This window comes from Cetorhinus maximus, chromosome 13 (genome assembly GCF_964194155.1).
Source record: "Cetorhinus maximus chromosome 13, sCetMax3.hap1.1, whole genome shotgun sequence".
In the NCBI taxonomy this organism is placed as follows: Eukaryota; Metazoa; Chordata; class Chondrichthyes; order Lamniformes; family Cetorhinidae; genus Cetorhinus; species Cetorhinus maximus.
In genome coordinates, this window is record NC_135891.1 from 18471281 (window position 1) to 18498354 (window position 27074).

The window sequence follows — 27074 nt, forward strand, 5'->3', positions numbered from 1 at the left end:
CTTGAGGAGAAGGGGCACACAGAGGGAGGTTGAGGTGCCCTATTCCACTCTTGCATAGCCAATGCGAAAGCTCACCCATGGCTACAGCAATGGAGTGCAGGCCTGAGCGCATCTCCAGCAGAAACTGGGCATTCTGCTGGATTAGGGTCTCCATGGCATCCGCCATCATCCCCATGCATCCTCCTCATGGAGACCTCCATGCACTCACATGTCGGTGCCCCAACATCAGAGAGCATGTGGGCGGACTCCTCCGACTCACGTGCCACTTTGTTGAGGGCCTCTGACACCTCTGTCTGATGTTCCTCCGCATCTCGTTGCAATTCCAGCATCTTGTCCACGACCACTCCCAGAGGCTGAACATCAGACTCACATTTAGCAAAGGCCTCTTCTCCAGCAGTCCTACGAGTGCTGGAGAACTTGGCTGTCACTGCCTCCTCCTGCTTTGGACATGTGTCCATGAGGTGATCACCAGATAGAGAGAAAAAACTTATACTAGATCTATCAGCCTCTGAGGTGTGTGTCTCTGGGCTGGTGGAGGGTGCAGGTGAATTTTGTGATGGCTGTACAGTTGGGAATTCATCATCCTCATTCTCTTCAGGGTTGACATATGGGTTGGGGCTGATTTCAGGCAAGGGTTCTGGCCTTACCTTCTTCCTGCTGGCACCTGTACTGGAAAGAGGAGAGAATGAGTGACTGTGTGTCCTGCCTTTGACATTGTACAGAGCCTTGCCCTCAGGTTCCAACTGGCAGAGTTTGAGCATGCTTCCTCACAGCATGTCTGCAGGAGGCTGACCCCACCATTGGCACATGCAGTCACGGTCCTTCCCTGCCAACTCAGCAGCCCGCTACTCAAGCTGTGTGAGGGGGGCGGGTTTCTGGCATGCCTCCTCCTGTCTTCTCCCTCTCACATCTTTTGTGCATTGTCTCCTCCTGAGTAAAGATAGAGGATGGTTTGTGAGCTCATCTGATGCAGGCACAGGTCACATGCTGCTAATTCTGTCTAATGAGTGACCTCGTGAATCCCCAAAGCCTGAACATCATGTGCAAGGCACAAGCGGGGGGTTTGAGGGAATTCTGTCCACTAGCCTGGATAATTATAACTCCAATAGCACCCAGGAAGCTGGAGACCATGCAGGATGACCTAGGCCGCTTGTTTGACACCCCATCCAATGCCCTCACCATTAAGCCCCTCCACCACTGACCCATTGGCAACTGTGTGCTGCTAGTTTCCAAGGGCACTTCAGCAGCACCCTCCAGACGCGCGAGCTCTAGCAGCTACAAGGACAAGGGCAACAGAGGCATGGCATCAATAGTATCTGCAAGTTACCCTCAATGCAAAACCCCACTAACCCCACCCCACAACAGTGGCTGTGCCTTCAGTGTGGCTGGGTGAATAACCCGCTGTTGCCTCCCTACCAGCAGACAACATGGACTGCAGTGGGGCTATGAGGCAACACCCCAGTGAAGGGCTTTTATGCATGGGCAGCACAGATGCTGGACTTATAGTGGTATTATCACTGGACTAGTAATGCAGAGGCCAAGGGTAAAGCACTGGAGACCTGCGTTCAAATCCCACCATGGCATATGGTGGAATTTGAATTCAATAAAAATCTGGAATTAAAAGTCTAATGACAATAAACCATTGTACTAAAAACATATCTCTATCACCAATGGGAAGGGTATCGGCCGTCCTTACCTGGCCTGGACTCCAGACCCACCACAATGTGGTTAACTCTTAAAGGCCCTCTGAAATGGCCTAGCAAGCTACTCAGTTGTATCAAACTGCTAAAAAGTCAGAAAGGAATGAAACCAGACAGACCACCCGGCATCAACCTAGGCACTGGAAATGACAATGGCAAACTTGGCCCTGTTGACCCTGCAAAGTCCTCCTCACTAACATCTGGGGGCTTGTGCCAAAATTGGGAGAGCTGTCTCACGGTCTAATCAAGCAACAGCCTGACATAGTCATCCTCACGGAATCATATCTTGCAGATATTGTTCCAGACACCATCATCACCATCCCTGGGTATGTCCCGTCCCACCAGCAACCCAGACCCTGCAGAGGTGGCGGCACTGTGGTATACAGTCGGGAGGGAGTTGCCCTTGGAGTCCTCAACATTGACTCCGGACCCATGAAGTCTCATGGCATCAGGTCAAACATGGGCAAGGAAACCTCCTGCTGATTACCACGTACCGCCCTCCCTCAGCTGATGAATCAGTGCTCCTCCATGTTGAACATCACTTGGAGGAAACACTGAGGTTGCAATGGCACAGAATGTACTCTGGGTGGGGGACTTCAATATCCAACACCAAGAGCAACTTGGTAGCACCAGTGCAGACCAAGCTAGCCAAATGGGTCAGCGGCAGGTGGTGAGGGGACCAACAAGAGGAAAAAACATACTTGACCTCATCCTCACCAACTTGCCTGCCGCAGATGCATCTGTCCATGACGGTATCAGTAGGAGTGACCACCACACAGTCTTTGTGGAGATTAAGTCCCATCTTCACAATGAGGATGCCCTCCATCGTGTTGTGTGGCACTCCAACTATGCTAAATTAGATAGATTTCAAACAGATCTAGCAACTCATGACTTGGCAACAATGAGGTGCTGTGGGCCATCAGCAGCAGCAGAATTGTACTCAGCCACAATCTGTAACCTCATGGCCTGGCATATCTCCCACTCTACCATTACCACCAAGCCAGGGGATCAACCCTGGTTCAACGAAGGGTGCAGGAGAGCATGCCACGAGCAGCACCAGGCATAACTAAAAATGAGGTGTCAACCTGGTGAAGCTATAACACAGGACTACTTGCATGCCAAACAGCATAAGTAGCAAGTGATTGACAGAGCTAAGCAAATCCACAACCAACAGATCAGATCTAAGCTCTGCAGTCCTGCCACATCCAGTCATGAATGGTGGTGGACAACTGAACAACTCACTGGAGGAGGAGGGTCCACAAATAACCCCATCCTCAATGATGGGGGAGCCCAGAACATCCCCTTGGATGTTTTACTACTGTAAAAATGCCCAGAGCGTGAGTGCAAAAGACTAGACTGAAGCATTTTCAACAATCTTCTGCCAGAAGTGCCGAGTGGATGATTCATCTCGGTCTCCTCCGGAGGTCCCCAGCATCACAGATGCTAGTCTTCAGCCAATTTGAATCACTTTATGTGATATCAAGAAACGGCTGAAGGCACTGGATACTGCAAAGGCTATGGGCTCTGACAAGGTTTCAGCAATAGCACTAAAGGCTTGTGCTCCAGAGCTTGCCACGCCCCTAGCCAAACTGTTCCAGTATAGCTACAAAACTGGTATCTACCTGGCTATGTGGAAAATTGCCCAGGTATGTCATGTACACAAAAAGCAGGACAAATCCAACCCAGCAATTACTGCCCCATCAGTCTACTCTCCATCATCAGTAAAGTGATAGAAGGGGTCATCAACAGTGCTATCAAGTAGCAAAAACAGAAAATGCTAGAAAAACTCAGCAGGTCTGACAGCATCTGTGGAGAGAGAAACAGAGGTAACGTTTCGAGTCTGTATGACTCTTCTTCAAAGCTGTACTAGCTTCACAATAACCTGCTCAGTGACACTCAGTTTGGGTTCCACCAGAGCCACTCAGCTCCTGACGTCATTACAGCCTTGGGTCAAACATGGACAAAAGAACTGAACTCCCAAGGTAAGATGAGAGTGACTGCCCTTGACATCAAGGCCACATTTGACCGAGTGTGGCATCAAGGAGCCCTAGCATTTTTACAGCAGTAAAACATCCAAGGGGCTTCACAGAAATATTATCAAATAAAATTTAATACCTGGTCACATAACGAGATATTAGGACAGGTGTCCAAAAACCTAGTGAAAGAGGTAGATTTTAAAGATTGATTAAAAGGAAGAGAGAAGGATAAAGAGTTGATATGGAGAAAGATTTAAGGAGGAAAATGCTAAGTTTAGGGCCTTTTAGCTGACAACACAGCTGAGAATGATATAGTTATTAAACTCATGGATCAGCAAGAGGATTGGAGGAGTGCACAGATACTTATGTTATTATGACAAAGGACTGAAATAACCATGTGAGGTACCACTTTATGAATGATTAACTTGTTAATATAAAAGTTCTTCCATTACTGGCAAAGGCAATAATCTATTTTTAATAAACAACTTATAACATATAAAGCTTAAAAAGGGGGATGGTTAACTCAGATAGCTGGTGTGTGATTCAGAGTAACACCAACAGCATGGGTTCGATTCCCCTTCCGGCTTAGGTAGACTTTACATGCCTCCTCACTCTGCCCCTGTGAGTGGAAGGCAATGGGAAACCAGCACTGACAAAATCTGCCAAGAAACTCAGTTCAGGATGAAGCATCAGCAGACACATGAGCCAAAGACCTGCCTGTGTACAAAGCGGTAATAGAATGGAAAGTTTAAAACTAGAAAGTAAGACTTGTGTTTATATAGTGCCTTTCGCGGCCTCAGACAGCCTCAAAGCGCTTTATAAGTTTACAGCCAATAAAGTGCTAAAGTGTAACCTCTATAGTATTACTGAAAATGCTGCAGTATAAAGGGTTAACATCAGGAGCACCCGATGTAACGATTACGCAATGTCACATGACTAAGAGAATGAGGTGGGAAGCAGAACTACAATCTCGTGTAGAGTACTAAGATGTACATCAATCTGCAAATAAGCAAGAATGGGTTTTACAAATAAGTCTATGGTAGTATTCTTAGGGTAACAGGTAAACCCTGAGGAAATGTCATCTAGACCCTGAACCCAAGATAAAACAAGCAGGAGCAGACTGGCTCCCCCAAAATTCTTCAGTGCTTTGGAATCATTCCCGGGAGCACTTGGGAAATCTCTGGATTCTCCATATGGTCAGTCCAGCCCCTGCTGGAGAGTGCAGTTCCAGAGAACATATGAGTGTTCTTATGCGATTATCACATGGATGTAATCGCATCAATATAATTTCTGTGACTGTCGGAGTGAGAAATGTATGCTTTTGAAAAAAGGCACTAAAATTTACAATAAAAAAGGAACTGTCTTGGTTTTGTGAATGTATTGTTAGTTTTCAATGAATGTGATATAAATAATTCTGAATAAATAAATACAGGCTAAGCCTTTATTCAAAGGTTATATAAATAGTGAAAATACAAAAATAATGAAGAAGTAAATTTCGATCACAATCTGGCAAACAAGCCCTTGTTAGATTCACAATACCAGCTGAGGGAGAGGTACCAACTCCACCTTTTCAGAATCTCTCCCACTCAGTGAATTTCCACTCCCACTCCCTCGAATCCCGTCCAAAAACTACTCACAGACGTTTTGTCAGCAATAAAGCCTTGTACTTAAATTTTCCCAATTAGCAGCCCCGCCTGGCAGTGGTGCCCATGGGGATTGGTTTGTACAATGACTCGTAAAGAGCAGCAGTAGAGATGCCAGTGCTGCCCAATGAAAAACAGGCTGATTTATTGCCAACCACCCATTGCCCTGCTCGAATGAGCATGCAATAAAAATAATGCACGATGGAAAACCTGAAGAGGTATTCAAATCCTTTGCCCAAATGTGCCTTGAAAAGGACAGATTAAATCAACTATAATAGGTGTTTCCAGAAGTAGATCATTTGCCTGGTATTTAAATGAATAACCGATAAACAGTTATTCTGTTACACTTTCAGCTTAGTATGCCTTTCTGTTTTGTTTTTTCTGGAAAGTAAATTCAATGAATGCAGTTTGGATTCATGCTTGCATTGTTTCTCCTTGATTGTTTTGATTATTACTGCTTGGCTCTGAAAGAATCTTCAAAGTAGCTGAATAGCAAAATAAACAAAGACGCAGACAAGGATGTTAAAAGGTCATAAATGCAGTCATATTTTGTTACATAAAATTCACGGTGATCAACAATGTTGTTTTCTTACCAAGAATTCGTCTTATCAGAGGTTCCAACACCTATACTGAATTTAATGGCTCTTTTTTTTTGCTGGATCCATGAATAAAGTTGGTTATGTTGAGCACTTTTCCAATAATAAGTGCTGTAATCGGGTCCAGCTATATCCATGTTTTAAACATAATATGTAACCCTATATGGAAGGCAAGGGTAATTGATGGGTAATGGTTTCCTGGTCAATGTTTATCCCTCAACCATTGGGGCAGATTTTGCAGTGGTAACGATGAAACAATCAGCATTCACTGCCATTACTCCACTGAAAGTGACAGCACGTCTGGAGTCCACAGATGCACAATCCCGAAGTTGCTGTGATTCTATGCTTCACCAGAGAGTGCACTGTTGAGGCAACACCCACCCACCCCCCGCGCCTGCCATCAATGGAAATTGATTGAACTGATGAGAACTTGGGAACTTTCATTTTTATGCTGTGAGTCTCGCTGTAAAAAGCTTTGAAAAAGTTCCACCTTGATAACTGAGCTGCAACTGGCTTTTAGTACACTAACTTCGTAGTTTTTCTTTTAACTTGTTCTTGGGTTGTGAGTGTCACTGGCAATGCCAGCATTTGTTCCCATCTCTAGTTGCCCTTGAGAAGTTGGTGATGTGCTGCCTTTTCAAACCACTGCATTCCATGTGGTGTAGGTACAGCCACAGTGCTATTGGGGATGGAGTTCCAGTATTTTGACCCAGTGACAGTGAAGGAATGTGATATAGTTCCAAGTCAGGATGGTGTGAGACTTATGAACATACTTTTACGAACATACAAATTAGGAGCAGGAGTAGGCCGTTCAGCCCCTCGGACCTGCTCCACCATTCAATAAGATCTTGGCTGATCTGATTGGAACCTCAACCCCACATTCCTGTCTACCCCGATAACTTTCATCCCCTTGTTAATCAAGAATCTATCTAGCTCTGCCTTAAAAATGTTCAAAGACCCTGCTTCCACCACCTTTTGAGGAAGAGAGTTCCAAACACTCATGATCCTCTAAGAGAAGCTTGGAAGGGAACTTGGAGGTGGTGGTGTTCCCATGCACCTGGTGGCCTTGTCCTTCTAGGTGCTAGAGGCTGAGGGTTTCGAAAGTGCTGTTGAAGAAGGCTTCGTGATTATACTGCAGTGCATCTTGTAGATGGCACAGACTGCTGCCAGCATTCGCCTGTAGTGGAGGCAGTGAATGATAAGTCATGGATGGGGGTACTGATCAAGTGGGCTACTTTGTCCTGGATGATGTTGCTTTTCCTGATTTTTGTTGGAGCTGCACTCATCAGGCAAGTGGAGAGTATTCCATCACACTTCTGACTTGTGCCTTGTAGATAGTGGACCACTAAACACCCTTACTTGGCTCTGAAAAATTAATTCTATATTTGTGGGATCCCAAATTTGTCTATGTAATGGTAAAAAAATCTTTCATGCTTCAAGAAAAATTTTAAAGTGTTCGCTTAACTTTATTTAAGCTTCCATGTTAATCCATTCATAATCATTTATTTCACTGTCTCAAAATTTAAATTAAAAGCGAAGGATATTGAGACAGTTAACTTCCTGGTTCACAGGGTGTGAATACTTCAAAGTGATTGGCTGCTTACCGATTTGCTGACATCACTGCTGCTGCATGCTAAAATGTGCCCTTGATTTGGTGCCAGATTTAAACTTTCATCAGGAAAGGGGGAAACCACTGCACAGAGGTCACTAGCTCTTTATGGGCAACTTTCTTCTGGGTCAGCGGTGAGTGCCGTTACTTCTCTGCTGACTGCAATATCCAGTCCAATTTCACTAAAGCAGATAACCTGGCCACTATCACATTGTTGTTTGGGGGAGATTGCTGTGCGCAAATTAGCTTCTGCATTTCCTACATTCTAACAGTGACTACATTTCAAATACTTCATTGGCCTTGAAGCACTTAGAAATGCCTTGAGGCTGTGAAGGGGGATAATAAATCCAAGTTAGTTCTTTCCTTTTGCAGCCAGCTAATGCTGCATGTGAGGTTGCTGTAAACACTCCTGCCTAACTCAAACCTGTGGGATAACACTGGCCATTGCACTGTCCAGTGAAGCTCTGGGTTTCAGAGGGCAATGGAGCACTCAGTGTGTCTGAGCCACTTCACCTGGTTACACATATGTTCATGCTACTCACTGGCGCAAATCTACAAGCTTAAGGGAGTCAAACCGATGTAAGTAAGTCGATTTGATGAAGTCACTGCATTACAACAGCTTCAGTTGCTGCCCTGCGACTGAAATAAACTGCACAGTTATATCCTTCCTTTTCAAAGCTCTGACCTAAAACAATATATGGAACTAATTCCAAACCGTGATATCGAATTTACACTGACACTTGTGTAAAATTGAAAATACTAGTAAAGCGATGGTATTTGAGCATTTGTTTAAATTTCCTGGTTTTCGTAATTCTGTAATGTGTAGAGACCCACATGGTTCTGTTATATTACTATTTACTGCTCAAGATGAAGGATGGTAGTAAGGGAAGTGGGAATACATGTATCATCATCAAGCACTGCTAGGTGGAAAATCTCATCAGCTGATACAGAGTAACACCACTCCTCGGGCACAACAGTGTGCTTTGACTCTAACCTCTACCCCAGTTGTCTGAGTTTTCCTTTCCACAAACCAGCTATCTTTCTGAACTCTCTGGGTGAGGTTTAGCATTCTCTTGCTAATTCCTACATAATTCAACACATCTTTAGTGGGCTGTTATGGTCGCAGCCGCATTAAAAGGGGGCCCATTTCCTGAAACGGACACAGACTTCAGATAAAGGCAAGATACTGCTGGAAATCTGAAACAAAAACAAAAAATGCTGGAAAAACTCAGCAAGTCTGACAGCATCTGTGGAGAGAAAGACAGAGTTAATGTTTCGAGCCCGATACGGACTTGAAACATTAACTCTCCACGGATCCTGTCAGACCTGCTGAGCTTTTCCAGCATTTTTTGTTCTTGTTTCAGATTTCAGACAATTGGCAGCAGGTCCCTTTAAAAATGGTGGTGGCTGCATTGGGCAGTGTTAACGTGGCAGTGAGGCTACCAATCTCATTCTGAGACTGTTAAAGTCAGCTAAAATTGGCCCCAGCGAGCTCTTTCTCATAGTTATATATTTAGGAGTGAATTTCCTTTAGTGGAAATTTAGGGAAAACATCATTTATGTGCAAAAACCAGTTTTCCAGCAGCAGAGTGGAAGAAATCCTGAAGAAATTCATGCCCTTCACCTTCAAATCTTTGTGCTTTTCCTACAATAAGAAAGTCGCAATGTGTAAACAGAAATAAAGGTGAAACAGTAGATGTTATCACCTCAATTTAACACTGACAATAAAGCCAATATCCCCTGATGGAATTTCCTTGGAGCTTCTTCCTTGGAGCCCTGTCCGTGTAGCTTCAAGGCTCCTATCGAGCTTCAGCCACAGTTTCAAGAGGAAATCAGGAGATGTCCTGCAAAAATTCCCAGCGCTTGTTGTTTTCTTTATTTTGGATATAAGAATAAAAAACAAACCATTGCATCAGCTGACACCTTTTTGAAGAAATGAAAGAATCTTAGAACAAGCTGGATGAGAAAGAGGTTAGATCTCCTCATTCAAACGGCCAGAGACTGGTTCTGTGTGCATTATTGAATGGCATTGGGTGTAGCAGAATCCAATACCACAGCAAATACTTGACCAGTGGCATAACAACAATTGGTCAAAATATGACAGCAAGCAAGATTGTAAAAAAATATTCAATGATGGGATGTGGGCATTGCTGACAAGGCCAGAATTTATTGCCCAACCCTAGTGACCCTTGAGAAGGTGGTGGTGAGCTGCCTTCTTGAACTGCAGCATTCCATGTAATGAAGGTACTCCCACAGTGCTGTTACAGAGGGAGTTCCAGGATCTTCACCCAATGACAGTGAAGGAATGGCAATATATTTCCAAGTCAGGATGGTGTGACTTGGAGAAGAACTTGCAGGCGGTAATGTTCTGCTGCCCTAATTGTTCTAGGTCGTGGAGATTGTGATTTTGACAGTTATGATATGCTTAGAATGATGCTTCTCAGCAAATGCTTTTTTGGTGTCTTGATTTTCTTCATAACAAGTCACGCAATCTGAAACATTATGGGGTAGATCTCAACTTTAAGCAATAGTGTAAAAGGGGTGATAGCAAATCAACAGCCCATTTTACATCTCTTGTGATTCTTATTTCCGTTGATTTATCTATTCAATTGAGATTTAAAATTCCAGTGAAGTTCCTAGAATATGTCAGCAAAATGGTATCCTCAAGAATTCCTTTAAGGTCAAGATAACTTTAAACTTTTAAAGTTTTTTGTAACAAGGAGCCCTTCTTCAATGTGCAGTGATTGAACTGGTGTGTGTGAGGCCTGAGCACTGCAGCCTTCATATATCTATGCTAGGTTAAGATTATGATCAAGATGTTGATAAGTTAAGTAATATTTTTGATATAGGCAACAGGCTGAGCAATTGAACACTTGAATTCTGAATGTATCAACAACCATCCTGCATTCATCTGAACTCTGATCAAAGTAGTGTAAATTCAACAAATTCACTATTGGCTTTAATTTTGATGGTGAGTGGACAGAACTATTACAATTAACTTTCAACAATTTTGTCAAGTGTCTCTGCAGAACAGTGAATAAGATCCAGAAAATTCGGATGTGGCTTAAGTAATGGTTTAATTTCCTGAAATATCTGCACCATACCAATAATGTAGGCCTTCAATGCACCATTGGTGTAAGTTTTCAGTCCTTTAAGTGTGTTGTATAAGCCAAAAAAATTTACATTGTCTGCTGTCCTGAATGTGTGTTAACCTGTGGGTTGTTGGAGCCATTAATGCTGATCACAAATAAAACGTAATACAAAGCAATCCCAAACTCTGGACAACTTTACAATAAACTCAATTAACTTAAGTAGGGAGCAACTTCTGCTAAAGAGAAGTTTCAGAAAACGAAAAGCTTTATGACGAAAACAAAACACAAATTCCCCGTGGAGCCGTTATTTTTGAACCATCAACAGTTACCTCATTGATTATTTACAGATATTCAATGACTTTAAGATCAATAAGATAGCTGTATATTTTCTGTGCTCGCATTGAATCTAGCTTCACCACCTTTTGCAATTCAATGGAAATCCTACTGCAAACAGAAGACTTGTAAAGCAGTCTTTTAAAAACAAATTCAGTGTTTGGACTGAAGTCATTGTTATGATGCCTCATGTGAACAATACTGATTAACTGCTTCAAAAGACTCAAATTTCCATACAATGTAAGGTTTAAATATTTAGCCATCAATGACAGGCTTCAGTTGATTATAAGTACTTCAGCTCCGGAATAATATGTGATGCAATTTTTGACTAAAGTCTAGGGCTGTAAGAAACAATTAATATAGGTCTGAATGAAAGGCTGTAAATGATTGTAATATTGGTTGTACTGATGCACCTGCTGATACATTTTGTAAAAGTTGAACCGGATTGTACCCTTGTAATGGTGTTGTTGAAATGGTTTGGAATGTGGTTGAAGATATTTTATGAATAAAGTATATTTTTGCAAAAAAAAAAACCAATTAATATAGGTCTGACTTCATACATTTCCGCATTCCTGAGTCTTTATTGAGCTTGTTTATACTTTGTGGTGTTGTTTCAAAGGTAAGACAAAATGTTAGAAATCAAAGGGAGGAACTTCCAAATTGTTAAATCTACAGACAAACATGTGGTGGAATGTGAAACCGCCTGTGTATAGTTTCAAACTTTTTATATTATTTCTCTATGTAATAGGGTAGATATGGAGAAACTGTTTCTTCTGGCAGGTGGGTCAGTGACCAGAAGACACAGGTTTAAGGTGATTGCAACAAAGCCAGGGATAAAATGAGGAGCTTTATTTTTGCTCAGCAAACTGTTGCAATCTGGAATGTAGCACCAGAAAGGGTAGTGGAGGCAGATTCAATAGCAACTTTCGGAAGGGAACGGGGTGTGTACTTGAAACGTAGAAATTTGCAAGGCTAAGGGGAAAGAGGTTGGAAATGAGTCTAATTATAGGGCTCTTTCAAAAAGCCAGCGCAGACATGATGGGCTGAACAAATAAGTCCCAGGGCAGGATTTTCCACCCCCGCCCGCCACCGTCTGGTCAATGGATTTTTGGCTGGGCCAAATCTCCCGTGGCGGGTCCTGCCATGACAGGGCTGTAAAATCCCAGCCCCCAGTGTTTTACACAGACCTCTGCCAGTGACGCTTATCAGGAATCAGGTACCAAGGATCTCACAACTTTAATCCCATAGCCTGCTTGAGCTTTTAGAGAAATACTTGCTTTCTATCCGGGAACTCTTATAGTTAAAGGTGGCTGAAGTCAATCTTAAATGCTTGTGCTTGACATTCATAACCATAGCAGATGAACAGGAGTACTTGCTTTACTTGGGAGGGATCTCCTCATGCTAAATGAATTTATCTCTGACAATGCTCACAGTTGTAATAATACATTATTGATTTTGCACTTTAAAAAAAAAATCCACATGGGGCTAATATGGAAGACAGAGAATAATTAGCTCTTACCCCGTGAATTAAAATGATTGTGCAAAATGAATGAATTGTTGGCAGAGTTACAACTGTTGCCAATGTGGTGAAGTGTGAATTTTGTCATTGGTGCCTCCTTATTCTCAACAGGGGAGAGCAAGAAAAACCCATATGAGTTAATTAGAACCCAGAAATGGTTCCAGACAGGAAAGGAGCCAAATGTTCGTCAATAGTCTTTTGGAAAAAAATTGAGCACCAAAACCCCTTGCAAATTCCTCACATAAACGACAACAAACATTTCACAAAAAATAAAGTAATTTAATTCACACACCGGTCGTCTATATTATAAGTTTGGGCTGGTTACAAATATCAATGAAAAATTAGGAAAGCTTAGATTTGCCAACATGTTTTGACTAAATGGCTCTGAAATCTCAAGTCCTTAAGCACATTGGGCAGAAAATTACGCTTGACGTGTGGGCGCCCGCCCGACATGCCCGAGCGTGAAATAAAGCACGTTGACGTCGGCCGAGTGTGCTGATGTCAACATGCACTCTCGTGATAGTTAGGTCAACGCGCCCGAGCTGGAGCCGGAAGCACGCCCGCCGACAGTTAAAAGGCCTATTGAGGCCATTAAGTAAATAATTGTCCTGAATTTTTCACTGCCCGTTCAACCTTACGGTTGGTGGGCAGGCGAAAAGGCCAAATGGCCTTTGCATTTTTTAGGAAACCTCATCCACGGGCTGGATGTGGTTTCCTAAAGGAAATAAAAATTTAACACTTGAATTAAAAACATGTCCCTGCTCATGTGACAGAGTCACACGAGGGGACATGTTTTATGAACATTTTTATTTTCTTCATTATTTTTTTTAAACAGTGCTTCATTTCCCTGAGGCAGCTCCGCTCGTGTTCCACACAGGGCGGGCCTTAATTGGCCCGCCCGCGTAAAGTCGTGGTGCGGAGCGGAGCATCAGAGGCAGTCGGCTTCCCGGCTATCCCCGCCCGCCCTGCCGAGCACCCCCGCCAAGGGCAAAATCCTGCCCACTGTCTTCATCTGAAAATATATTGAGCCTTGCCATCTATTGCATAATGCGCGGCACATAGATATACTGTATAGTAGTCTCTGAATTCCATACTGCCATGCTGCATCCATTAATTTGGGGAATCCCTTACCCAAATCATTGGGCGGAATCGTCTGCTCTGGAATCCAGTGGCGGGTGGGAAAGTGTTCCGCTGGAGAACAGGGTGGCCGAACATGCCATATCTTCCACCTTTCAGCTCATTAATCATGCATTCGCGAGAAGCACGTCGAACCTCATGGCGGGGCGAGCAGGAAGTGGCCCATCTCGCCATCGCTTCACGGGCTCCAACATCCAGGTGCCAAATTTAAATGGCACGTGGATAGCCATTAACTCAAGCGAGGCCAGGACCTTCAGGTTCTGTGAAAGAATATGTCAATGAGAAGGCAGCAACCTCTGGCCGCACGGTTCAGTGATGCCTCCCCGGAGAATCTCCTCCAGGCGGTCGAGGAAAGGCAGGAGGTCCTCTTTTTGAGTGATGGGAGCAGGAGGCCCTCCCATCTGACCACCATGGCCTGTGAGGAGGTCGTCAGGGTGGTGAGCACCCAGGGGGTCCAAAGAGGACAGCTCTTAAATGCAGGAAACAGATGAATGATCTTATCCGCTGCTCTAGGGTAAGTCAAACTTGCACTCAACTGCAAACACACTGCCATAAGGGCATCAGGCAGACCAAGGGTTAGAGTCCACATGGATGTCACAAACTGTCAGCAGATGGGACATCAGCACTGTTATTTTTCTTGTTTCACGGAAAGTGGGCATCACTGACTTGGCCAGCATTTTTATTATCCATCCGTAGTTGCCCTTGAGAAGGTGGTGGTGAGCTGCTTTCTTGAGCCGCTGCAGTCCATGTGATGTGGGTACACCCACTGTACTGTTAGGGAGGGAGTTCCAGGATTTTGACCCAGCCACAGTGAAAGAATAGCAGTCTTGTTCCAAGTCAGTATGGTGTATGGCTTGGAGGGGAACTTGCAGGTAGTGGTGATCCTGTGTGTCTACTGCTCTTGTCCTTCTAAGTGGCAGAGGTCCCAGGCTTAAAAGGTGCTGTCAAAGGAGCCTTGGTGAGTTGCTGCAGTGCATTTTGTGGATGGTACACACTGTGCCTACTGTCCTTTGGTGGTAGAGGGAATGGACGTTTAAGGTGGTGGATGGAGTGCCAAACAAGCAGGTGGCTTCATCCGGGATGGTGTTGAGCTTCTTGAGTGTTGTTGGAGCTGCACTCATCCAGGCAAGTGGACATTATTCCATCACACTCCTGACTTGTGCCTTGTAGAAGGTGGACAGGCTTTGGGGAGTCAGGAGGTGAGTTACTCTCTGTAGAATTTCCAGCTTCTGGCCTGCTCTTGTAGCCACAGTATTTATATGGTTGGTCCAGTTCAGTTTCTGATCAGTGCTAACCCCCAGGATGTTGATAGTGGGGGGATTCAGCGATGGTAATGCCATTGAATGTCAAGAGGAAATGATTGGATTTTCTCTTGTTGGAGATGCTATTGTCTGGTACTTGTGTGGCATGAATGTTTCTTGCCACTTATCAACCCAAGCCTGAATATTGTCCAGACCTTCCTGCACATGGACATGGACTGCTTCAGTATCTGAGGAGTCGTGAATGGTGCTGAACATTGTGCAATCATCAGCAAACATCCCCACTTCTGACCTCCTGATGGAGGAAAGGTCATTGATGAAGCAACTGAAGATGGTAGGGTCCAGGACACTACCCTGAGGAACTCCTGCAGTGATGTCCCAGAACTGAGATGATTTACCTGCAACAACCACAACCATCTTCCTTTGTGCTAGGTATGACTCCAACCAGTGGAGAATTTTCCCCCTGATTCCCATTGACTCCAGTTTTGCCAGGGCTCCTTGATGCCACATTCGATCAAATGCGGCTTTGATGTCAAGGGCAGCCACTCTCATCTCACCTTTTGGATTTCAGAATGTTTGTCCATGTTTGGATTAAGACTGAAATAAGGTCAGGACTGAGTGACCCTGGTCATCACTGAGCAGGCTATTGCTGAGTAAATGCTGCTTGATAGCACTGTCGACGACACCTTCCATCACCTTGCTCATGATCATGAGTACACTTTTGGGGCAGTGATTGGCCGGTTGGATCTTTCCTGGTTTTTGTGGACAAATCTGACAGCTGCTTTAAAAACACCATCTCATCTAAGATCCTGCCCAAAAGGCCCACCTCACTGGGGAGGGCTCACCCACACAACAGGTATGCAAGCTTCTGAACTGCTCTTTCATCCATAGTGCTCACATTCAATCCAACTGTCTTTATGCAGGACAAGATAGACCACAACAAGAAGGAGAGAGACAAGACGGGAGGTGGGACCCCGGAGATCAGGACCCTCACCAAATTCGAGGAGCAGGCTGTAGAACTCGCAGGGAAGGACACAGACTGTGTCTGCTCCAAAGGCAAGTTAGGCCTCCCCCAACAACTCAATGAGGAAGCATCCATTATACAGAGACAATATTTGGACAATGACTTTGAGTGATGTGTAAGGTTTGAGCCAGCCTAGGCAATCACTCATTCTCTCTTCTCTCCATTCCAGGTACCATCAGGAAGAGGGGGAGGACATAATCCTCCACAAGGGGAAGCCCCAGCCCCCAGGCCACCTCGGAGGAGGCAGGAGAGAGTCCCACACCTGTACAGCCGTCACCGTGTTCACTTGCACCCTCCATCAGTGCAGGTACACACACCTCAGTGGGTCCTAGATCGAGTCTAGGCTCGGGTTCACAGTCTGATGATCACCTCACAGACATGGGTCCACAACAGGCAGAGGCAGTGACAGCTGAGGTCTCTGGAGACCAGGCCCCTGCAGAGTCCAAGTCCAATGATGAGCCTCTGGAATTGGCCCGAGGAGATGCAAAGAGAGGCAGGGGAAATCGGGCGGAGTTGTCAGGGCCATCAATTGATTGGGATGAGGAAAGGAGGAGCCCTCCACAGGACGTCTGCCAAAGTAATTTCAGATAACAGGGCATAGTAGTCAGCAGGCTGCCTCCACCTCTGCTATGGTTGTTGGGGCTGTACCTTAACATAGCGGTAGGGTCCGAAAACTTAAAAAGCATTGAGTGTACACTGGTGGCACAGGTGTTCACTCATAGTATATACTTTACACTTTTGTAAATATATTTTGCTCGATTCCTTCTCCAAGTTTCATGGATTCAATGGATATTCCAGTGATACAACATTCCATGTGCATTCAGGGATGAAACATGTTTCACCACAAAGAACTCCCATCTGGAACTCCAGATGCATCGATTCCACACAATCTCACCACAATGAGTATGCTCTGTTTCCACATTTGTGGCATCAGCAAAGGCACATCATATGTGACCATGATGGCCGGCCAAGCGACCTGTCACGCTTCAATCTCAGGCAGACATCATGTGGGCGCAAGAGAATCGCTCATCAGGCTTGGTGATTATCCTGCTGCTGTTGCCTGTTCCAGGTAAAGGACATCCTGGAGGACCAGAGATGGGTGTATTTCTCATTCACACATGACTGCTCATGGAGACACTACTCTTTGACCAGGGTGATGAGAGCCATGTGCAAGAAGCCTGATGTGGACACTTTTCCGCTTGCCTCCACCACCCTTGAAACCTCACAAAGAAACCATTGCCTTGGCAGCTGGGAATACCAACAGCATGAACCCTTATCAGCCATGACCATTCACCTGGGAGGATGGAGGTTTGGAGTCACTAGTTGGCTGCCCTCCACCAGCTGTGCCCCTTGTAGGCATCTACCTCCCTCCCTCACTTCCTCTCTGCTTCTGACTGCAGCGGGTGGCAAATTGCACAGAATAAACAGCAGATCCACACCTTGCTGGGATCTTGATGTTATGAAACCCAGGATTCTGGGACAAGCTTGCTGCTGAGTGGGCTTCAACATAGAGTGAGGATCACAACTGACCATTGTTCTCATCCAGTTTCCTCATGGTTATAAGGGCGTCCCTTCAGTTGGCCAATTGTGCTGACCCTGAGCTCCACCCAACCTAAAAGACCTACCTCCAACCTCAATGTATCATAATTTTACATCATGGGTGCCGCCTTGCTGCTGCAGAGATAGTGTGCATCTTCTTCGAAGTCCACTCCACCATCTTTTATCCTCCCCCTGTCACCCACCAACTTCCCACTCATCACCACTGACCCACCCTACTCTCCCCTCTGTCACCCTAGACCCTGTTACCATCCATCTCCAAATGTCTTTCCTCCCCTCGAGTCCACACTCGTTATCATACCCATGCCCGCCCTGCCGCTGCCCCCTCCAGTTATCCAAGCCACCTTTCATGGCCCACTCCATGACTCACCTGATGACATCTACACCTGCCAGCCACTAACTCTGAGCCTCCCACCTTACCACGTCCCACTCCTCCCTCTGACTGTCACTGTTCCCGTTTACCATCAGTACCCTGAGTTCTCCATGCAGGACACCACTGTCGACTCCACAGACCCCGTCCTCTAAAACATTCTGCCCCTTTACCTCGGACACTCTACCCCACTTCCAGCCTTCCACCTCCACCCTCCAGCCTTCCATCCTCCTTCCAACCTTCCACCCTCCTTCCAATCTTCCACCCCACCCCCAAACTTCTACCTCCACACTCCAGCCTTCCACCCCCCTTCCAGCCTTCCACCCCACCTTACAGCCTTCTACCTGCCCTTACAGCCTTCTACCCCCTCCAAACTTTTACCCCCTTTCCAGCCTTCTACCTCTCCCACTTCCAGCCTTCCACCCCACCTTGCAGCCTTCTACCCTCCTTCCAACCTTCTACCCCCAACCTCCAACCTTCCACCACCCTTAGAGCCTTCTACTCTACTTCCAGCCTTCTACCCCCTTCCAGCACCCCCCACCCCCCCCCCGGCCAACCTTCCACCCCCCTTCCCCTGCTCGCCATCTCCCGCCTTGGCACAGCTTTGGCTTCCAGCACCAGAGAGCCGGAACTCCTTACCCTGGACACTCTAACTCCGCATCCACCCTTCCAACCCCTACTTCCAGCCCACTATTCCCCTTCCCCTGAGTCCAGCCTTGGTGCAGCTTTGGCTCCTGGCACCAGAGAGCAGTCTACATGAATGGGGAAGGCAGTGTCGGCTGACTGGAAACTCCAGGAAGAAGTCTACCTGGCCAGGTGCACACCACTTATGTACAGTCGTGAAACAAAACATTCTAAATTCCTGCTCATGGATGCTAAATTTTGATGGGGAACAAGATCCTAGTGTGTTGGCCTTTTAATGAACATTCATGAGATGCAAATGGGGTTCCCGACATAGCTCGGCGGGACACTCGACCCATCTTTAAGCCACCATGAAAGTTGGGGAGCAAGATTCCTAACTAATTTTCCACTGTCGGAAAACTGGACTTTGGCTTCCCACCAAATCTTGCTCCTCCATGAATCCCGCTGCTGGCAGGAGTGGAAAGTTCCCCCCCATTGACATATATCTATTCTGGAATTGATAAGTGTATATCGGCCATTATTGTGGGCATTATGTAAAATAGACAAAAATTAGACAATAATGAGAACTTGGCATCTATATAGCAACTTTAAGTAAGAAAAATACCCCCAGCTGCTTCACAGCAGCATAATCATACAGAAATTGCCACTGAGCCAAAGAGAGAGCTATTTGGAGGAGCCTAAAAACTTAGTTAAAGTGTATGGTTTTAAGGAGGGTCTTAAAGGATGAGAGAGTTAACGAGGCAGAGTGTGGAAAGGAAATTGCAAAGCTTGGGATCTAGATGGATGTATGCACAGCTGCCAATCGTGGGGATACACAAGTGGCCAAAGTTATACAAATATAGTTCTAGGGGGTTTGTAGGACTGGAGAAAGTTACAGAGATTGGGGATCAAGGCCATGAGGGTTCTGAGCATGTGAACGAGAAGTTTAAAATGGAGTTTGAGCCTGGGACCCATAAGATTATAAGAAATAGGAGCAGGAGTAAGCCATCCGACCCATCAAGCCTGCTCCGCCATTAAATAAGGTCATGGCTGATCTTATTGTGGCCTTATCTCTGCTTTCCTGGATTTTATGACCCCGCTGTGGCATGTCTCTCCCTGGCGGATGTGACGAGCCATTTAAATCTCCATTCAGTTCGGCGGCACAGTAACATTCTGCTGGGTGGAAGGGGCCGTAAAATCCTGGCCCAAATGTAGGAAGAATACATCTTGCACCAGGCATATGTCTATCATGCGAGAATCCCATTGTTTTGAAGAAGACAGAGCTGTTGAAAGCCCCTTCTGTTGCCAGTCATCTAAAACACAAAATGCTGCTTCACGTTGTTTACTTCAAACAACAAAGAGCAAACAGTAAAGTGCCATAAAGCTATTACTTCATCATAGGTAATTTTGGAACTTTGAGCAGATCATTGGAAAGAGATCCATGTGGACAGTCTAAAGCTCACAGCCTGCTTTCAGTTCTGTGACACTGTTCCGTGTAGAGATTTATTGCCACCTGTTCTGTTTAAAGTGAAAAAAAGAAGACATTTGTATTGATTTGAAACAGGGAAGGATCTTCTGAAGTATTTTACGTCTGCAGGTTGCAGTATTAAGCACTCAAAGCCACTATTTCATAAAAGGAAAGGCCTTAGCACGCACATTTTGTGTTATTCTTAAACTTACTGTGTCCAGATATTTATAATAGCATTTTATTTTGAACAAAGAAGGATTAACAATAACCTCCTAAAAATACAAACTGCTGTGGCTGGAGAACGGTTTACTGGTATGTGAACTGCACTAATATCCTAATAAACCAGCCTAGGTGCCAAACACTGGACTTTTTATATTTTTTGCCATTAAATCCATTTGCTGACATCATTAAAATATTTCATTGTGGGCGTAAAGGGCAAATTTCATGTGTACCATGGTGCCGATGTTGTAAAACCATTTGCTGGTGTAACCTTTGTTCAAGCACAATTAACAAAGTGCTCTTTCGTGCTACTTTCTGTATCATTTTCCCACAGAAATTTGAAATAGAAAGGCTTAAAATAGCACTGCAGGAAGAAAGGTTTGTATGCTTGGCATGGTATAACTGATAACCAATTAGACCTTTTTCACAAACTGACGTTTAGGTTTTTTTTTTCAAAGTTCTTCCCTTTTATTAAGGTATTGCATTCCTCCCCCTTCTTTTATTACTCTCTGAGTCAAAGACAATTCCCTGCCCAGGGAGTAGCCTGCTCCAAGGTCTCTTCTTAGGCCAATGTTGGGTTAAAGACATGTGAGTAATTCGTGTTCTGTCCATTAACCTTTAACACAGATGGCAACCTGTGTTTTTAAAAGACTAATCATCCACCCAAGGAAATAAAACTATACTCTATCAACCTATCATACAGAGTAGTACAGTAATAAATTATGATGTGTCAATTCCACCCCACATACAAGTGCAAGTCATTCATACATGCACACACATTTGGACTTGCGAAAGACTTTGACAATTATATCATCACCTATGTAGAGTATAGCTCCAAAGGTGAATCTAGTCCACACAACAGCTGTAAGCTCAAATAAAAACAGAAAATGCTGGAAAAACTCAGCAGGTCTGACAGCATCTGTGGAGAGAGAAACTGAGTTAACGTTTTGAGTCCGTATGACTCTACTTCAGAACTGCTTCTTCCGTTTTTATTTCAGATTTCCAATATCCCAAGTATTTTTCTCTTAGTTGTAACCTCAAACTGCATTATTTGCTAAGAAACCTGGGCTGGGCTTTTAAGGGTCACACAACTATGTAACAACAGGCAGATGACCAGACCTAAATCTAAAAACAAAGCAAGTTTAAAGGTAGGCACATTTTTTGGTTAAAAACTCAAGAATCGTACATTTCAATGGACCTAGGGAAAAGTTCGTAAATATGCAGAATTTTGAAAAGCACAGAGAAGTTCCACACCCGTGGCGTCTCACAGCCCCTGTCCATAATTAGAAAAGAATTTCAAGCTTAAAGTTCAAGGAATCCACCTTTTTCAGAAGCACTAAAACATTCCTGACTCAAAAGTATGAAGCTGTTTGAATTCCAGTCTACCTGATCATTCCTTTCTTCCCCTGGTGCAGTGAGATCTATGCCTGGTTCATTATAAGAATATGAGTCAAGAATGAGGAAAGGCCCATGAAAACTCATCTCCCACTTGAACATACCCAACCTATTAAAAGCTGCAATAAAAACAGAAAGTGTTGGTAAAACTCAGCAGGTCTGGCAGCATCTGTGGAGAGAGAAACAGTGTTAACATTTTGAGTCGAATGTTCTTCAGAGCTGCATGATGAGGAGGTGCATTTTGAACACCTATAGTCTATCAGGTGCACAACTGGCTTAACTATCTGTTATCAGATCTGATTGGACTACCATGTGGTGCTCCCCTGTCCCAAACTACTTAATACTTTAGAATCATCCTGGAGAATAAGGATACACTTGACTTTTTTTCTCCTGTACCAAGTCCCTTCTTACTCCTCACTGCTGCCCCCTCCACTTTCACTTCTAATGACAAGTGTGGTGAACTCAAAGGCCTAGAAATTGGATTGTGCTTCAATAGGGGTCCCCGTACAGCACACTTTGCCTAATAATCTAATAAAGCCTTTGGCAGGACCAAAACCAAATTTCCCTTTTTACCTTATCAAAGCCCTCATCATTTTGAGCACTTGTATCAGCTAATGCATTAAACTCCTTTGTTATACTGACGGGAAGCCATAGTATTTTAGGGTCTCCTCTATGCTGTGTTCTGTGGGAACGTTGCAGACAGAAAAGCTGGTGGAGGCTGAATGCTTTTGGCCAATTTTTTCCTCCATGCAGAAGGTGCCAACTCCATAGCTTCCACCTGGTCAATTTGATGCACATTTAGATCTAGATGGGGAACGTCACAGGCTATTTGATTGTGGAAGGCACATGTCCCCAAGCTGGATTCCTCTCTATCACCAATGTCAATATTTCAACAGGAGGCATGAAGAAGTGATGATGAGTGGTAAACTTACCTGACATTTCTTTTCTTTACCTGTAGGAGCAGAGAAAAACAGTGGCCCCCTAAATGTTGGCCTTGTGAAGAACACCTAATTCAATACCACAGCCAAGAAAAAACATTTTGGTCTACATTGTTTGGTATTGTATTAGGCAGCGCCTTTATCCTTGACAACTCTCTAACAGCAGTCTGAGGCTGAACCAAAATGTTCACAACCTTGGTGTCATATCTGATCCTGAACTGAGCTTTCAACCACATATCCATGCCATCCCTAAGACCATCTATTTCAACCTCTATAACATTGCCCGACTTCACCCCACTTCAACTCATCTGCTGCTGAAATGCACATTCACACTTATATTACATCTGGACTTGATTATTCCAATGGATTCCTGGCTGGTCTCCCACATTCTATGCTTCGTAAACACAAGGTCATCCAAATCTCTGCTGCCCGTGTCCCACCTCACACCAAATCCTGTTCCCCCTGTCATCCCAATACTCACTGACCTACACTGGATCCCAGTTAACAACATCTTGATTTTAATTTACTCATTGTTGTTTTCAAATCCCCCTATGCTTGGCCCTTCCCTATTTTGTTTTAAAATGCCTCTGTGAGGGGCCTTGGGATGTTTTAATAGGGATGATAAATGTGCTATATAAATACAAGTTGTTGTTACTGTTTACTTATAGCCACTTATTAATGCAGCTCAATCATATTTATCAATCACCAGAAGTTTATCAAAAAAGCATAAACTGTAATTGTGAAAAAAGCCAATTGATATTCAGAAGTGGAGAACCTGTAGAGGACTGTTGCAAAAGAATTAACAATTTGAAGATGGTCCCCAATTCAAGCTGCAACATAACTAGAACAAGAAAGCCTAGTTCATGTGACCGGAGAAAATTCTTGTGCAATGATTCAGTGTAAGGGCAAGCATGAAAACAGGTTCTAATCAGTCTGTTGTGTTATCTGAAATAAAGTAACAATATTTGCTGTCCTTAGTGTCTAAGTAGTATCTTAGCAATAGCCTGTGAAGTCTCCTGCAACATACATATCAGAATGCTATGAAATTTTGTAAATCCTTCATTATATCTTATTTCCATTATCATTTGTTGAGCTGCAAATGTAGAAATTAACTTACCTTTCCATTGCCTGAAACCATTTGTCAGTATATCAGGATGGCTTGTGTAGCTGAAAATCTAATAGTGTAAACTGACTCTTACATCTGCACAGACGAGTCCACCACTTGCGAAACAGAGTTAGCGCAGGGGATCCTGACTATTTTCAAGGACGGTGCTGCGATGAACTCTAATGATAATATTGTTTCCTGCTGAGTTAAACCCACAATGGAAAATTTGATTTTGAAGAAGAAAAGAACTTGCATTTATATAGCACCTTTTATAATTTCAGGACACCCCAAGGTGCTTCACAGCTAATGAAATACTTTATAAGTGCAATCATAATTGTCACATGGGGTTAAACGGCAGAGAATCTGTGCAGAGCAAGGTTCCAGAAAGAACAAAGAGATAAATGGGATAATCAGTCTTGTTGATGTTAGTTATATTAATTATTAATACTACCTAATGATTGTTAATGGCAAGATCGCAATTTTTTGGGCAAAAATAGTATGCGACTGAGTTGTACAATGCAAAAGGTCCACATGCAATTTCCATTTTCTTCTTACTTAGTTTGTGTCATCCAGAAAGGCACTGGGGTACTATAATTAGATTCAATGGCCTTGAACTAGGGAGAAGAAGATTAGCCAGGTTCCCAATCCTGATCGTAATCTAATGAACCTTGCAGATGTAATGGTGCCAGGTGAGGACAGCATCAAACTCAGCCTTGATGCCCTCCATGGTCAAGTGATCTGTTTAACATTCTTCATCTGGACGCACATGAAGAAAGACCACTTGGACAAAGAGGGCAATCAGCGCTCACGGATCGGTATCCCAGCTTTAGAGGTTTATATCTCTCCCAATTGTTTTATTTTTTTGTTGTAGTCAGCTAAAATGAAGATTGAGAGGAATGTAAAACGGGCTGCTAACTCGTTATCACCTGTTTTACAGTATCACATAAGGTCAAGGTCTAGTCCAATTCTTGCTGGGGAAAAAATATAAAAATCAAATTAATATAAGTATGATATAAAACAGTATATAAAGTATATCATTCTCTAATTAGATCAGCATGAAATTCAGAAAATAGTCCAATGTTTTTCTGAAATTGTTAATCCTTGAAACAAGAACTTATTGGAATCAAATAGGGTAACATCAAATTCCAGTCACCTGTTGCTTGCTGATCTCCTGTAAAATTGCTTTTAGATAATTTGGAGTCTGGTTATGACATATGTTGCTAACTTGATCTTTACGAACATTGCTCAAGCTTCTTGTTGGGGAAATGAGCTAAACAGGCAAGTCCAGGTGATTATGTATATAAAGCATACGTATTTTGCATGCATATCTCTTACATATCTCATCCAACTTGTTCTGTAATGTCCGAGCTGCTTCTTTCAATTCCACTGCCCAATCTGTACACTTTGCATTAAATTTCTGAATCCAAGTTATTTATGTAAATTAGTAATGGTCCCAACACTGAGCCCTAAGGCACATCACTTGGTATTTCCACCCCCCTCCCCATTCTGACATAATACCCTCTAATGAGTACTCAATGTTTCCTACCCTTCAGCCAACTCCTGATCCATTACCAAGATTTCCCAAAGAATTCTGCCACTGCTTTGAGTTTAATTACTAGCCTTCTGTGTGGAGCCTCATTAAAAATCTTCTAGAAGTTAAGGGATACTACGTCACAGGGCTTACCACAGTCTCCCTGGGTTGTCATGTCCTCAAAGGCATTGAAGAGGTTGGTCAGGCAGGATCTGTCCCTTCTGAATCCATGTTGCTCACTGTTAACTAGGTTTTTGTTAACATAGTTCTTATCTTTCACTTTCTCCTAGGTATGCTGCAAAAGTTGCATTATGGGGGGAATGTCCTGGAGTGGAAACTAGGGTTATCCATTCAGTGCCATCTCAGCTTGCACTTATTTCACCAACCACCAACATTCTTGCATGAAAGGATTGGGGAACAATATACAGGAAATAAAATTGTTTTGTACATGATTTATGAGGCCTGCGGGATATTGTGGGAAATATGAGCATTTCATACATGGCACTTTACACATGTAACACAAACTGAATTTACATACCTTAAAGGTAAATGCAGTGATTTTTTTTCAAAATTAATTACAATCAACCCTTCATTCTAGGGATTTTTATCTTATCACCAACCTGTAGGTTACGAGAAAAGCGAATTTGTAAGCCAAGTGACTATTTAATAACTATGGCCAGAAGGGCAGTTTTTGCAACCATACCTATTTTTCAATTTATTTAATCAGGATTTGAATTTCAAATACTACTTAATTCTGGCTTATCAAATATTCACACTTTATCACCCTGCACTTTACCCTGATCATTAAGAAATCCTGGTATAATACCTATGTCTTTCATATCTCCACAAATACAGGTAATAAAATTGATAGCTGGTGCAAGTGCAGCTTTCTATCTCTGACTTCCACCAGAGCTTTTTTTCTGACTTTTGAATATATTTTTGAAAGGTCGAAAATAAACTTCAGAATATCCCTGGAAAATGTTTTCAAAGATAAAACTGAAAATGCAAAGCTCTTCCCTCGGATAAGTCATACCGATCTCTTCATTTGGAGTCCAGTGGATTTCGAATTGTCACTATACCAAAATCACTTTAACTCACTAAAATCCAATTTCATATGTAAGAAGTGGAGATCTTGCCAAAACTGTGAATGTGCACTATTCTAACAGATCACAACGCAATTTGTTGAATCAAAGTGTAAGTTCATTTTTCAATACATAATTTTTGCTACACTTATAGTATAATATCTGGAGTAATCGTATGGCTGTTGGATCTTACAACTCCTACAAAAAACTCATCAGGTAAATGTTGTACAAGCTTCAGTTAGACATATTTCATTTCGCCCACTGTATTTGTACTAAGGTAATTCTGCCATTGACCCCTATATTTTAGTTTATAATATTAAACACATATAAGTGAAATAAATGCCACATATTGATAAAATCATATTACTGTTTGTAGTTGAACTGTTTTCCCATCCTGTTATGTTGAGGATGTACGATTTGAATTTAAGTTAAATATCCTCTTGATCTGATAGGAAGGACTAGGAGATGACTTATAATGGCTTAACAAATATCTTTAATAACATCACCAATCTTAACAATAGCAATTTCTGGTCAATGATACAATAATCACTAAATATGACTATCAATTATCTTGGTTAATGAAAGCAAATGCTTAAGTATATGTGAAACAATAACATAAAATGGCGGATTAGCAGTGCTGACTATTACGAAATTGTGGCCTGAAATTTTCCCGTTGTCGGGTGCGCGCGATCGGCGGGCCCAGAAGTGGACGCGAAATGCGCTTCTGCCTGCGATTGGCCCCCGACCGTGACATTACGTTGGCTGGCTAATTAACGGCCAGCTAGTGTAAAATGCGCACTGAGAAAGGCTCAACACTGCCTTTGGGGGTGGGAAAAGAGCAGGCGCCGTCGTCACCGGGAATGCTGGTGAGCACTTCCAGTGAGCTCCCTGAAGGCAGAC